The sequence below is a fragment of the Anolis sagrei genome, chromosome Y (assembly GCF_037176765.1).
Source record: "Anolis sagrei isolate rAnoSag1 chromosome Y, rAnoSag1.mat, whole genome shotgun sequence".
Classification (NCBI taxonomy): domain Eukaryota; kingdom Metazoa; phylum Chordata; class Lepidosauria; order Squamata; family Dactyloidae; genus Anolis; species Anolis sagrei.
Genome location: NC_090035.1, coordinates 67,916,072 through 67,927,465, shown reverse-complemented (window position 1 = coordinate 67,927,465; position 11,394 = coordinate 67,916,072). Strand labels below are relative to the sequence as shown.

The window sequence follows — 11,394 nt, the reverse complement described above, 5'->3', positions numbered from 1 at the left end:
GTAGTTTATCTGATTATGTTATCAAAAGAGCTAGAAGATGCCCCTAAGATTGTTATGATGGATAGGTGATTATTGTTGTTATGCATATTCGATAATTTCCTGTTGAGACCCCACATGGGAAGATATGTTCAGGAGAGGTTGCAATGCCTTCATCTGAAGCCAAGAGTGTAGCATACACAGGAACACTCAACGAGTTTCAATGGCTAAATGGAGATTCAGACCCTGGTCTCAGGGAGGTCTAGTCCAATGCTCAAAGCACAAGATTACATTGGTTCCAGCAACATAGATTAGAGACAATATTTAAACTGTGCGCTTCTTTTTCAGAGGGGAAGAGATGAATCCATATGCATTGACTGACTCTTTAGTTGCTTTTGTCTTTCCTGAACTTTTTTCAGAACATTCTGTGCATCTTCCACAACATCTTGCAGAAATGTCTTTATCATGACGAATGTGGTTATGAAAGAACCAATTCCACCATATAACGAGCTTAGTACAGGTATGAAACAAAAAACTATCTTTATAGTAGATACTGTTGCCCATCCAAATGACTTCTCCAAGGTATTTATTACAAATTCTTTGGTAATCTCACCCGTTACTCTGGTCTTCTTGACAGCAGACTTCAGTTCATCCAAAGGAATCCCAACACGTTTGCTAAGCCTACAAAGAGATTCTTCATCCAGTCCAAAACAGCTGCACATTATTTTCATTGATTACACCAAGATGTTAATGTCACAAAGAACAGAGAGACCTGGGATAGGAACCATCCCGACAGTGCATGACACAAAGGATATTTTCCATATAAGCTTTGACATAGCATTCATTTTCCTTTCAATGATGTCTGTAGAGAAAGGTGACAAAGCCATGATTATTATTATTATTATTATTATTATTAACTTTATTTGTACCCCGCTAGCATCTCCCGGAGGACTCGATGCGGTTTACACAGGCCGAAGCCTCAAAACACAATACAATAGAAAACATAACACAACAATAGCAAAGCAAATCAAAACAATAAGCAAAATAACGACAATGGCAGTACATCAAGACATTGTTAAAAACTGGTTCGGCCGGCGCAATGGGGTACAAGGTTAAAAGTGCTGAATGGCAGGAGGCACGTAGGATTAAAAGTGCGGTGTGCAGCGACGATTATGCTAAGGTGCTACTAGGACTTGGGGTGGGGATTCCTAGTCAGAGAAGGCACAATGGAACAGCCAAGTTTTTAAATTCCTTCTGAAAACAGCTAGAGTAGGGGCCTGTCGGAGATCTTTTGGAAGGGCGTTCCAAAGTCGGGGGGCCGCCACAGAGAAGGCCCTGTCCCGTGTCCCCACCAAGCGCGCTTGCGATGTGGGTGGGATCACGAGCAGGGCCTCCCCAGATGACCGGAGCGAGCGTGTGGGTTCGTAGATGGAGATGCGGTCACGCAGGTAGGGTGGTCCCAAACCGTTTAGGGCTTTGTAGGTAAGCACCTGCACCTTGAATTGGGCTCGGAAAATAAATGGCAGCCAGTGGAGCTCCTTAAACAGAGGGGTAGACCTCTCTTGATAATGAGCCCCGGTTAGCATCCTGGCTGCTGCCCGCTGGACCAATTGAAGTTTCCGAGCCGTCTTCAAGGGCAGCCCCACGTAGAGCGCATTGCAGTAGTCCATTCTAGAGGTGACCAAGGCATGGACCACCCCGGCCAGATCATGATTAAAACATGCCTGTTGGAGACGCATGAAGAAAACCACCAGACAGTCAAAAGGGGGGTGAAGAAGTGATCTCAAAGTTTATTGATCAGCCAAGCTGTTTATATATCCTTTCTTGTGCTCTTTGCAAAGCTTGCCTAGTAACAGTGAGTTGGATTACATCATTGGCAGAGTGATTGGCTAGAGGTGAGCTCATCCTAAGGTGAGGTAGCCTGCAGCCTACTATCGGTCCCAGGTCATGATGCCCTCTGCATCTCCTAAGCCAGAAAGGTGTGAAGCGTAAGCGTCAGAGGACTGGAATCTGCTATGTCCACTCGAAGGTATGGCCTGCCAGTCCCCTCTAGTGGTACATAGCCGTTCCTGCACTCTGTGCTGGGGACACAATGGTGTCTCTCTTGCATAAGGGACATAATAATAATAATAATGTCCCTTCATCCCCCCTTTTCGTTTATCAACAATTTGTATGTACAAAGGACATCATGTCTGGGAGGGGCTTGTAGGGGCTGTGGCTTATAAATATGCCACAGGGATGGGATGCATTGAATGCAACAACAGCATATGATCAAACAGCTAGTTAACAGTGTTTATATCATTTTGAGGTGAGGAGGAAAGGTCAGTAGAGCGTGAGGCTAACAAAAAGCTTATAACAATGGGATATATAGTAGCAGATTATTATATAAGTAATCAATAGTTGTGTAGAGCAAACAAATTGGATTATAAAAGTATTATCAAGCAGGCACAGTGTTTTGCTTAATATGTTAAGCTAAGTCTTTAAAAAACAGCATTCATAAGTATTTTGTTGAAGTTATTTGGGAGATTTGAAACAACACATAGAATAGACTGGAAGGTGAATGGAATTTTGAAGGCCTTGGTGCCACGTCATCTTTCTAGAGACAAATGTAGTGAGCAGGAATCCAAAGCGCTTGATTTAAGAAGTCAATGACAGAGAATGTGTGTTTAAACAATGTTGTTAAAAAGCAAATCATGTTTGTTAAAGTTCATAGGTTTATGACAGTTGAAGCAGGAACTCTTGGTTCTTGGCAGGGGGTTGGACTGGATGGCCCATGAGGTCTCCTTTAACTCCTTGACTCTATGACTTTAACTCAAATCGACCCGTCACAGCAGTATCTTTGACTTTAGGCGATGAGGGGAGCTGGGCCTTTTCACTCCGGATCTGGCAACCTGCATCAAAGGGAGTAGAAGGGGGTAGGGAGAGGGAAATGCTTCTGGATCCTGGTAACGAAAGAAGAATCAGATAAAATTAAATTCAAATGATTAATGGTAAATAACACGTATAGGAAGGCCATTGGAAAGCGAAACCCAAAAACGAGCAGGAAAGAGGAAGGGGGTGACTCCTCTTTTTTTGTGTGTGTGTGAGAAAAAGCAGATGGTTTGTGGAGGTATGATTTGAACGCTCAGCAATTTTGTTTTGTGTGGCCATCGTATGGAATGTTAAAGATGTGTAGGAAGAGTAGAACGTTGTAAGCGTAGCGCTGTAATAAGAGGGTTTGGTGGTAGTTTTTATTGTAGGAGGGACCCTCATGAATGTAAAGGTATAAAGAAAGTGGTTGATGTTGAAATGACTGTTGTAGTTAGGAGTTTATTAACTGTGATATCTTATTGAGGATGGGGTGTTTATGAAACACCTGTTGATTGTATGTAGATAGTCTGTAAGTCTGTCATGAGTGAGATGTGTAGGGATGGCTTGGGGACAGAGTGGGAAGCCATGTTTAACCCCTAGTATTGGGATGGTATGATTTTAAAACCTCTGAAACTGGTATAGAGTCATAAAAGAACAAAAGCAGTTTTAGAATCTTTAAGGTTAAGGTAGTAATGTGGGTGGAGTTTAGGAAAAATAGATTCGATCAAGGCAGAAAATGTTGTATTAAAATCTTTAGGGAATGTATTTTGAGTAATGTTATGGGTGAGTGGTTTTAATCTGTTGAAATATATGTGGATGAGTGAGACAATGAGCAACAGCAAAGCTGTTGGATCACTTTAGTGATTGTGTAATGAGAAAGGGATGATAGGTTTTGTAGTTTGAGGATGAAAAGGCATGACTCTCATGGGGTTGTGTTGTGTTGTAGAATAAGCATTTAGACAGTCATTAATCAATCAAATAATGATTTATTATGGTCTTTGATCAGCATAGTGTAGAATGGGTATCGGTGTGTAAGGAAGGGAATTGTAGTTTTTAAGTAGATCGGGTAAAAGCAGAATGAAAGGACATTTATAACATTTTATAACATTTTATAAAAAACATAAACTAAAAGAATAATATAGACGTATCGAGCATAAATCAATAGGTAAATAATCATGAATCAAAAGCATTTTAAAACAAACAGAAAGGGAGGAGGGAGGTGTGTGTGTGTGTAATCAGCTCTTAGAGCCTGGCTGTGGTTTGTATGGGTTAGCTGTTTTTTGTGGAATGTATGGCCCCCCTTTTGTTGGGCAGCGTGTGTCGGCTTGGAAAGGGGAGAGACTCTGATGGATTTTAGTGTGTAAGGTAGATATGATGTGTGAATAAAGCAATGAATGTTTGGTTTTGAGTATCGTTTTGTTAATTTTTAAATGTGGGTAACGAATAGGGGTGTGTGTCTGTCTTTAAGAAGTGAGTGTTGATTTTAGCATGTTGGGTTGGACATGAAGGGGGAAAGTGTGGTCTTTTTAGGAAAGGAAGAAGAGCATTAAACAAAGCTATGATTTATAGACTTAATAAACTCAATCTTAAAATGAACTAAATAGAATGTTTAAAATATAATATGATTGATAACATAGCAAGATATGTTATCATGTAAGCATGTGTTGTCATGTTTTGTAAGAAGTGTGTTTTTGTGAAGCTGATTTATTTGTAAGTATCAGATGAAAGGCATGAAAACCAAGCATGTAATTGTTTAGGTGTGATTAAAATTTAAGATTGTATGAGTTGAATGTAGTGTAATTTGAGTTTTATATATAACTAACCCTTTAAAATGAAAGGGACAAGAAGTTTTGTGTGTCAAGTTTGGTTTAATGTTATTGTTGGTGGAGTTTAGAATGTGTTTGAGTTGTGAACTATAGATTTTAAGAAGCACAACTCTTGATTATGAAATCAACACCAACTTTGTCAGTATTTAAATTGTTGTGTATGGGTATGTGTATCAAACTTGATTAAGTAAATGAAAGTCTGTTTTGTATGTAAGACATTTTTATCACAATTTATGACAGTAGGAAACTTATAATTATGAAACAATAACAATGAGTAAAATTATAACTATGAAATAGCAATAACAATGAAAATAATCTCAAACAATCTCTCAGTTGAGGGCTAGTATAACATAAAGAACTATCTTAAAGAGTTGTAGTGGCTCTCATTATCTTTTATAATTAATCAATATTGTTTAGCATTAAAGGAGATGAAATTTGACAATTTTTAGAGGACTGTGTATTGTCTATCTCTTATCAAAGATAAAACTTTGAAAGCTTTTTTATCAAAACACTCTTTTAAAAAGAATGAGGACTCTCTATATTGATCTCTGATTTTAGATTATTTATGTGATATAACCCTGGAACTTCTGATTAAACAGAAGTTTATTTTGAAAATCATTTTGTAAGAAATTTAATGACAGTATATACGGGAGCTTTATGTTTTGCTGAATGGAAATGTTTTAATGTTGTCTTTTGGAGAGAGGGGTTGTTAAACTGTCTTATCAATGATATATTAAGAAGAATGAGGAATTTGTGACCTAACAGTCTATCTAGATGTGGTTTATTTATGTAACTCCCCCTGCAAAAGCATGCGTCTTTTCAGACTCAAAATCTGGGAGGTGAATTATGATATTGATGATTGTTTGGTGATCAATAGGTTGTTCAAATGTTTGGATTTCGGGAGCCCACTGAATGTATGGAAAAGCAGGATCAAATGTCATTGTTGGGAGCTCCGGTTGGCCAGCTGTCTTAGTGAATGTGTCGGAGCCATAAATTAGATCTGGAATCATGGCTGTTGTGTTTTGAATGTGCTCAGTCGAGGATATAGCTTCCCCGAACTCTGTCATGTCATGAAGGGTTTTTTGGCCCCCAGCATTTTGAATGGTCTGAGGAATCATGTCTCTCAGTGGCTGGAGCTGTAACAACTTCTCAAGACTTGGCTGTTTATTTTTAAGAGAAGTAGAGGGGAGATTTGAATCGGCGGTGGATGATTCAAAAGCAAAGACACATGAAGGCAGGATAGGGAGGGCTAGCTGTGAACATCCCATCTCAAGCGGGGCAAAAAGAGGATTTATGATCTGAGTTGGAAGAGGCTGACTCGCGGCCGGAGCCAGTAAGGGTGGGCGATTATCTGTCACTCCCAGGAGAGTGATTGTTTCACAACATTGCTTCCACAGCAATAATTGTTGTATTGTCCCCTGGGGTTTTTCAAGAAAGGTTTGCCCTATCCGGACCCAATCCGATGGGTTCCATGAACCTTGTTCTGGATATCATAAGCAATGACTCTCAATCTCTCTAACTAAGTCTTCCAAGTCTCCTTGACTGACTTCGGGACCCCCCTGTTTCTGGCTCAACAATTTGTGCAGCTCCCGGGCATGCTCCTGCCGGACAGCTGACAAATTTCCACCCATTACTCACGTGGGGAACGGTTGGACCGTTGGCGTGCACGAAAGCTATTCCAGCGGTGAGCAAAAGGCGGGGAGGATCACGTCGGGGTCACCAGATGTTGGAGACGCATGAAGAAAACCACCAGACAGTCAAAAGGGGGGTGAAGAAGTGATCTCAAAGTTTATTGATCAGCCAAGCTGTTTATATATCCTTTCTTGTGCTCTTTGCAAAGCTTGCCTAGTAACAGTGAGTTGGATTACATCATTGGCAGAGTGATTGGCTAGAGGTGAGCTCATCCTAAGGTGAGGTAGCCTGCAGCCTACTATCAGTCCCAGGTCATGATGCCCTCTGCATCTCCTAAGACAGAAAGGTGTGAAGCGTAAGCGTCAGAGGACTGGAATCTGCTATGTCCACTCGAAGGTATGGCCTGCCAGTCCCCTCTAGTGGTACATAGCCGTTCCTGCACTCTGTGCTGGGGACACAATGGTGTCTCTCTTGCATAAGGGACATAATAATAATAATAATGTCCCTTCACATGCCTCTTGAGAGTATCCAGATCTTCCTCCAAGGTCTTTTCAAGTAGTGGAAAATCATACTTGCTCAAATCACACCTTGTCATTAGAAAAACAACTGCAGAATGCTCTCCTGCTCTCTTCAAATTGACTGTGCAGTCATTCCTGATTTTCTGTAGGGTTTCTGTCTCATTGAAGTTGGGTTTCTTTGTCTCAGAATCAATACTTTGGTCTACTTTTGAGCACACATAGTAAAACTTCTCCTCCTTCTTAATTTCACGAGCCAACGTATAATCATATTCTAAGAAGCGATCTCCAGCAACAATGATGAAAAAATCATACTGGCTAAAATTTACCTGCTTTAGGTAATTATTTGCATTAAAACCAGGTGTTCCAATTCCAGGTAGGTCTCACAACGTAACGTTTGGCCATTGAGGGTGCTGATATGGCTCTGGGTATTTTGTAGTTTCAGTCACGCCAGTCTCAGCTGCATCGTTTTCATAATCAAGCATCCCACACAGGGCATTGACAAGTGATGATTTGCCACCTCCCGAGCGTCCTGTAATGGCAATATGAAGTGAGGTGTTGTCTAATAAATGCAGTTCTTTGTTTATTTTGGCTGCAACATCTGCAAGTTCCTGTTCTTCCAAAGCAGCTTTCAATTCAACAAGCTCTTCACTAAATAACAATTTTATTATAGCCATCCCCATGCCTACGGTTCCTGAGAGTTCAATTTATCTGAAAGAGAGATGAAAAGTTTATATTTTGTTTCTTGAAAACAAGTGATAAATACAATTCCTACCTGGCAAATTAGATTTATTGAGAGCAAATTTATACTAAGAGCACCTTTACACCATTGCACCACAGATCAGTCTAATGAAGTCTCAGTATTTATTCAAGAGAGTTGTAGTTTTACAAGCTCTTCATCTTCCTTTGCCAAAAAAGTTGTCATAGCATTGAACCACGGCAGTTAAAATCATGCCAAACTGCATTCATTTTGCAAAGCAGAGGTACCTGTTACTCTGTGTTATTGCATGAGGCCCTAAAAACTCATTTTGCTTGAGACAGGAGCACACCTGTTCTTATGGCATGAATTCATTCTACAAGCACTTTTAGACAGCTGAAAGCAATTTTAGCTTACCGGAGCTGGGATGTAACTCCTTCCAATCTGTGAATTGCCCTTCTTTGTCCGTGTTCTCCTTTCTTCCAGTCTAGATTCTAGAAGAACTGTGTAACTGTGAGAATTCAGAATCTCATGAGACTGGGCTTCATATTTGTGAGTTGAGTTGAGTTTACAGTTGCTTGGTTAATACTTTTGCCTTTTCAGCACCCACAAACACCCTACAAACACTTGAAATACTATTTATATAAAAGACATGTTACAAACCTTTTCCTGTTTTGTGCATTCTGCAAGACAGAGATGTGTGATTAGCAAATCTTACTTAGCGATGCATAAGCATGTGTAAGCTCGAAGTTTTGCAAATAGAAAGGAAATATTACAAAGACCAATCCCTATTGGTGCCTGGAATTACCTGTCAAGCTCGGTAGTTACTTAACTTTTTTTTTTTAAAAGGATGTGAATGATGCAAAAATGGGAAATTATGGCTTTGCAGCCAGAGGTTTTATCCATCTACATACCAGCAGCATGGGAGTATGGAGATGCAGAAGAAAGAAGGAACACCAACAACACATCCATAATCAGATATTACTATCCCAAAGGACAGTACTGGAGAGCTTTCAGATCAGAGCTTTCCAAACATTTCTTGTTGGTGACAATTTTTAGACATGCATAATTTCACTACACAGTAATTCACTTCTACTAGTGTTGTCAAACACAAGACCCCCTCCTCTAGAAGATTAATAGCTTTCCAAGGGCAATAAGCCAGAATGAAAGAAAGCAGTGTCCTTCCCGTTTTATGTGAAGTCCTTGCCACCCCAAAACAGACCAGCAACACCAAGATTCCCTTATCATTTTATTTATTTATTATATCTTTAATTAAGATTTTATTTGTGCATCTATAGCATATTATTATTTCTGCCAGAAATCAGAGTCAATCATTTCTGCCAGAAATCAGAGTCAATCATCTTTCACTGATCCCAGAGAGGGATTTCCTGAACACTTTAGGTTGGGAAAATCCTCAAAGACCCATTGTGTGTGCATGGACACTGAATTAACATCCAAAGCTTGATCATAAAAACCATCAGCAGCTACCATATTTACATTTGCTCTTCCGGATTTTCCATATAACTTTTCTGTACACTGTATCTATTCCATAGACTAATAAAATGTATAAACTATACTTTTTATTCTACCTTATTTTTAAATGCTCTAAGTATAAGAAACTATCTGAACTGCCTAAACTCAAGGCGGGGCCACCACTCATAAATGTCTCTCAGCTTCAGGCAAAGGGAGCCCCCAGTGGCACAATGGGTTAAATCCTTGTTTACTGGCAAAACTGCTGACCAATAGGTCAGCGGTTCAAATCTGGGGAGAGTGGGTTGACCTCCCTCTGTCAGCTCCAGCTTCCCATGCAGGGAATGAGAGAAGCTTCCCACAAGGATGGTAAAACATCAAACATCCTGGTGCCCCTTGGGCAATGTCCTTGGAAGATGGCCAATTCTCCCGCACCAAAAGCAACTTGCAGTTTCTCAAGTTGCTACTGACACGGGGGAAAAGACTATCACAAACAAATATCATAACAAAAGACTATCATTCTATAGGCGGTAGTTCCCAACAGTTCAACTGCAGCCATCTGAATAGACTTTCTGAGACCCTCCCTTTATTTGCCTAACCCAAACCGGACTACAGAGATCAGATCCATTGTTCTCAGGAGCCTGGGATTCGTAATCCCATCATCCCCAACCTGGACCCCTGCTGGCCTGGAAAGCCAGCACTTCCTGAAGACTCCTCCTGCCTGGCTGGCAGTGGACCTCCAGCCACATCATCGGAGCTCAGCCATTCGGGAGCAAGGGAAGGAAAAATCAAACTTGGACAATGTTATAAAACTGGTAGTACAACATCATATCTTTTATGCCTGTGCTTTTGGGCAGAAGCCCACGTACATCAATTCTTGGCTAGAATGTATTAAAAGCCTCTGTCTTTTGCCTTTGCTTCCTGGTGGGTCTTTAATCTGGAACTTTGATTGTTAGCACAATGCTTGCCAAGCAGTTCCCTCAGATAACTATAGTCTAAATTCCATATCACTAGCAAACCAGAGGTTAAACCAACCCCTTATAAGAAATAAATACATGGTAATATCAAAATGTGTGGGGGCATAATGTATATCTCATGAAAACATTTACCATATATACTCAAGTATAAGCCGAGGCACCTAATTTTACCACAAAAAACTGGGAAAACTTATTGACTCAAGTACAGGGCGAGGGTGAGAAATGCTGCCGCTATTGGTCAATTTCAAAATAAAAATAGATCCCAATAAAATTCCTTTAATTGAGGCATCGGTAGGTGAAATGTTTTTAAATATTTACCGTATTTCAAAGAAAAACAGTAAACCAGCTCTGTAAGTGGAAAAGTAAGGTCAACAAAAACAAAATGGTGTCAACAGTATCATCATCATCATCATCATCATTATTATTTAAAAACTTCATGGGCCGGCTTCCAACATAGGCAAATATTCAATGCCTATATAAACAATGCAGAGCTAGATATAGATCTATATATATACTATTTTTACATTTGCATTTCCCCCTGAAATGTTTGCAAATCTTCTCTCTATATATGTGCATTTTCCTCCTGCAATATTTGCAAGCCTTATATATCTATGTTTATATCTGTCTAGACATCAGTTGTGTGTGAGTGCATTTCCCTTGCAATAGTTACCAGCCTTATATATCTATATTCATATCTATTTAGACAAGTCTATATATATTTCTGTGTGCATTTCCCCTCGTAATATTTGTAAGTCCTATAGCTATATTCATATATATATATATATATATATATATATATATATATATATAGACCTATAGCAATTGTCTTTTATAACAGGACGTGCTCTTTGTGCCCAGCGGGATGCCGGGGTGCCTCGGCTGAGAGGCCCTATCGATTTTCCTAAACAAAGTCTTTAAAAACTTGGAAAGTTTAACAAAGTTCTTTATTATTGCTTAGATTTTCAACAAAACAGTCAAATTCTTCTTAACTTGTCCACAAAGGACAGGCAGCTTGCTTCGTGAACTGTTTCTTTCTTTTACAAGGAAAACCCTTCGACCCCTCCCTGGGCAATCTGTCTTTAGGCTGGCTGGCATGGGGCCTTACTCTCAGTAACAATTTGCTTTTTGGGTACCCAAGTAAACCTTAACAACCAAAACTTTAAAGATTTCCAGCTGGAGTCCTTTGAATCTGTAAAACTGTTTTCTTCAGAAGCTTGTAGAGCTGTGAGGCTGTAAGTTCCCCAGCCAGAGCTTTGAGAACTGTCTTCCCCAGAAGCTGTAAGAAACAGAACTTCTCTACAGGTGCGGAAAGCTCTCACGTCCTGTAACTGAGCTTCCAAACTGTAAGACTGCCCAAAGTCTGAAATAGAGGCCAAATAAGTTTTCATTACTTTTCTAAGGGGTCTAGGGGCTTGGGGGAGGGGGTCAGGATTCTCACAATTTAACAGGCT

The 11,394-nt window shown here is 40.0% G+C and overlaps 1 pseudogene; it reads right to left on the bottom strand.

Annotated features, from left to right (window-relative positions):
• Positions 1-320: 320 nt before the first annotated feature.
• On the bottom strand, positions 321-7,482 carry LOC132780604 (interferon-inducible GTPase 5-like; annotated as a pseudogene).
• Between the last annotated feature and the right edge of the window lie 3,912 nt (positions 7,483-11,394).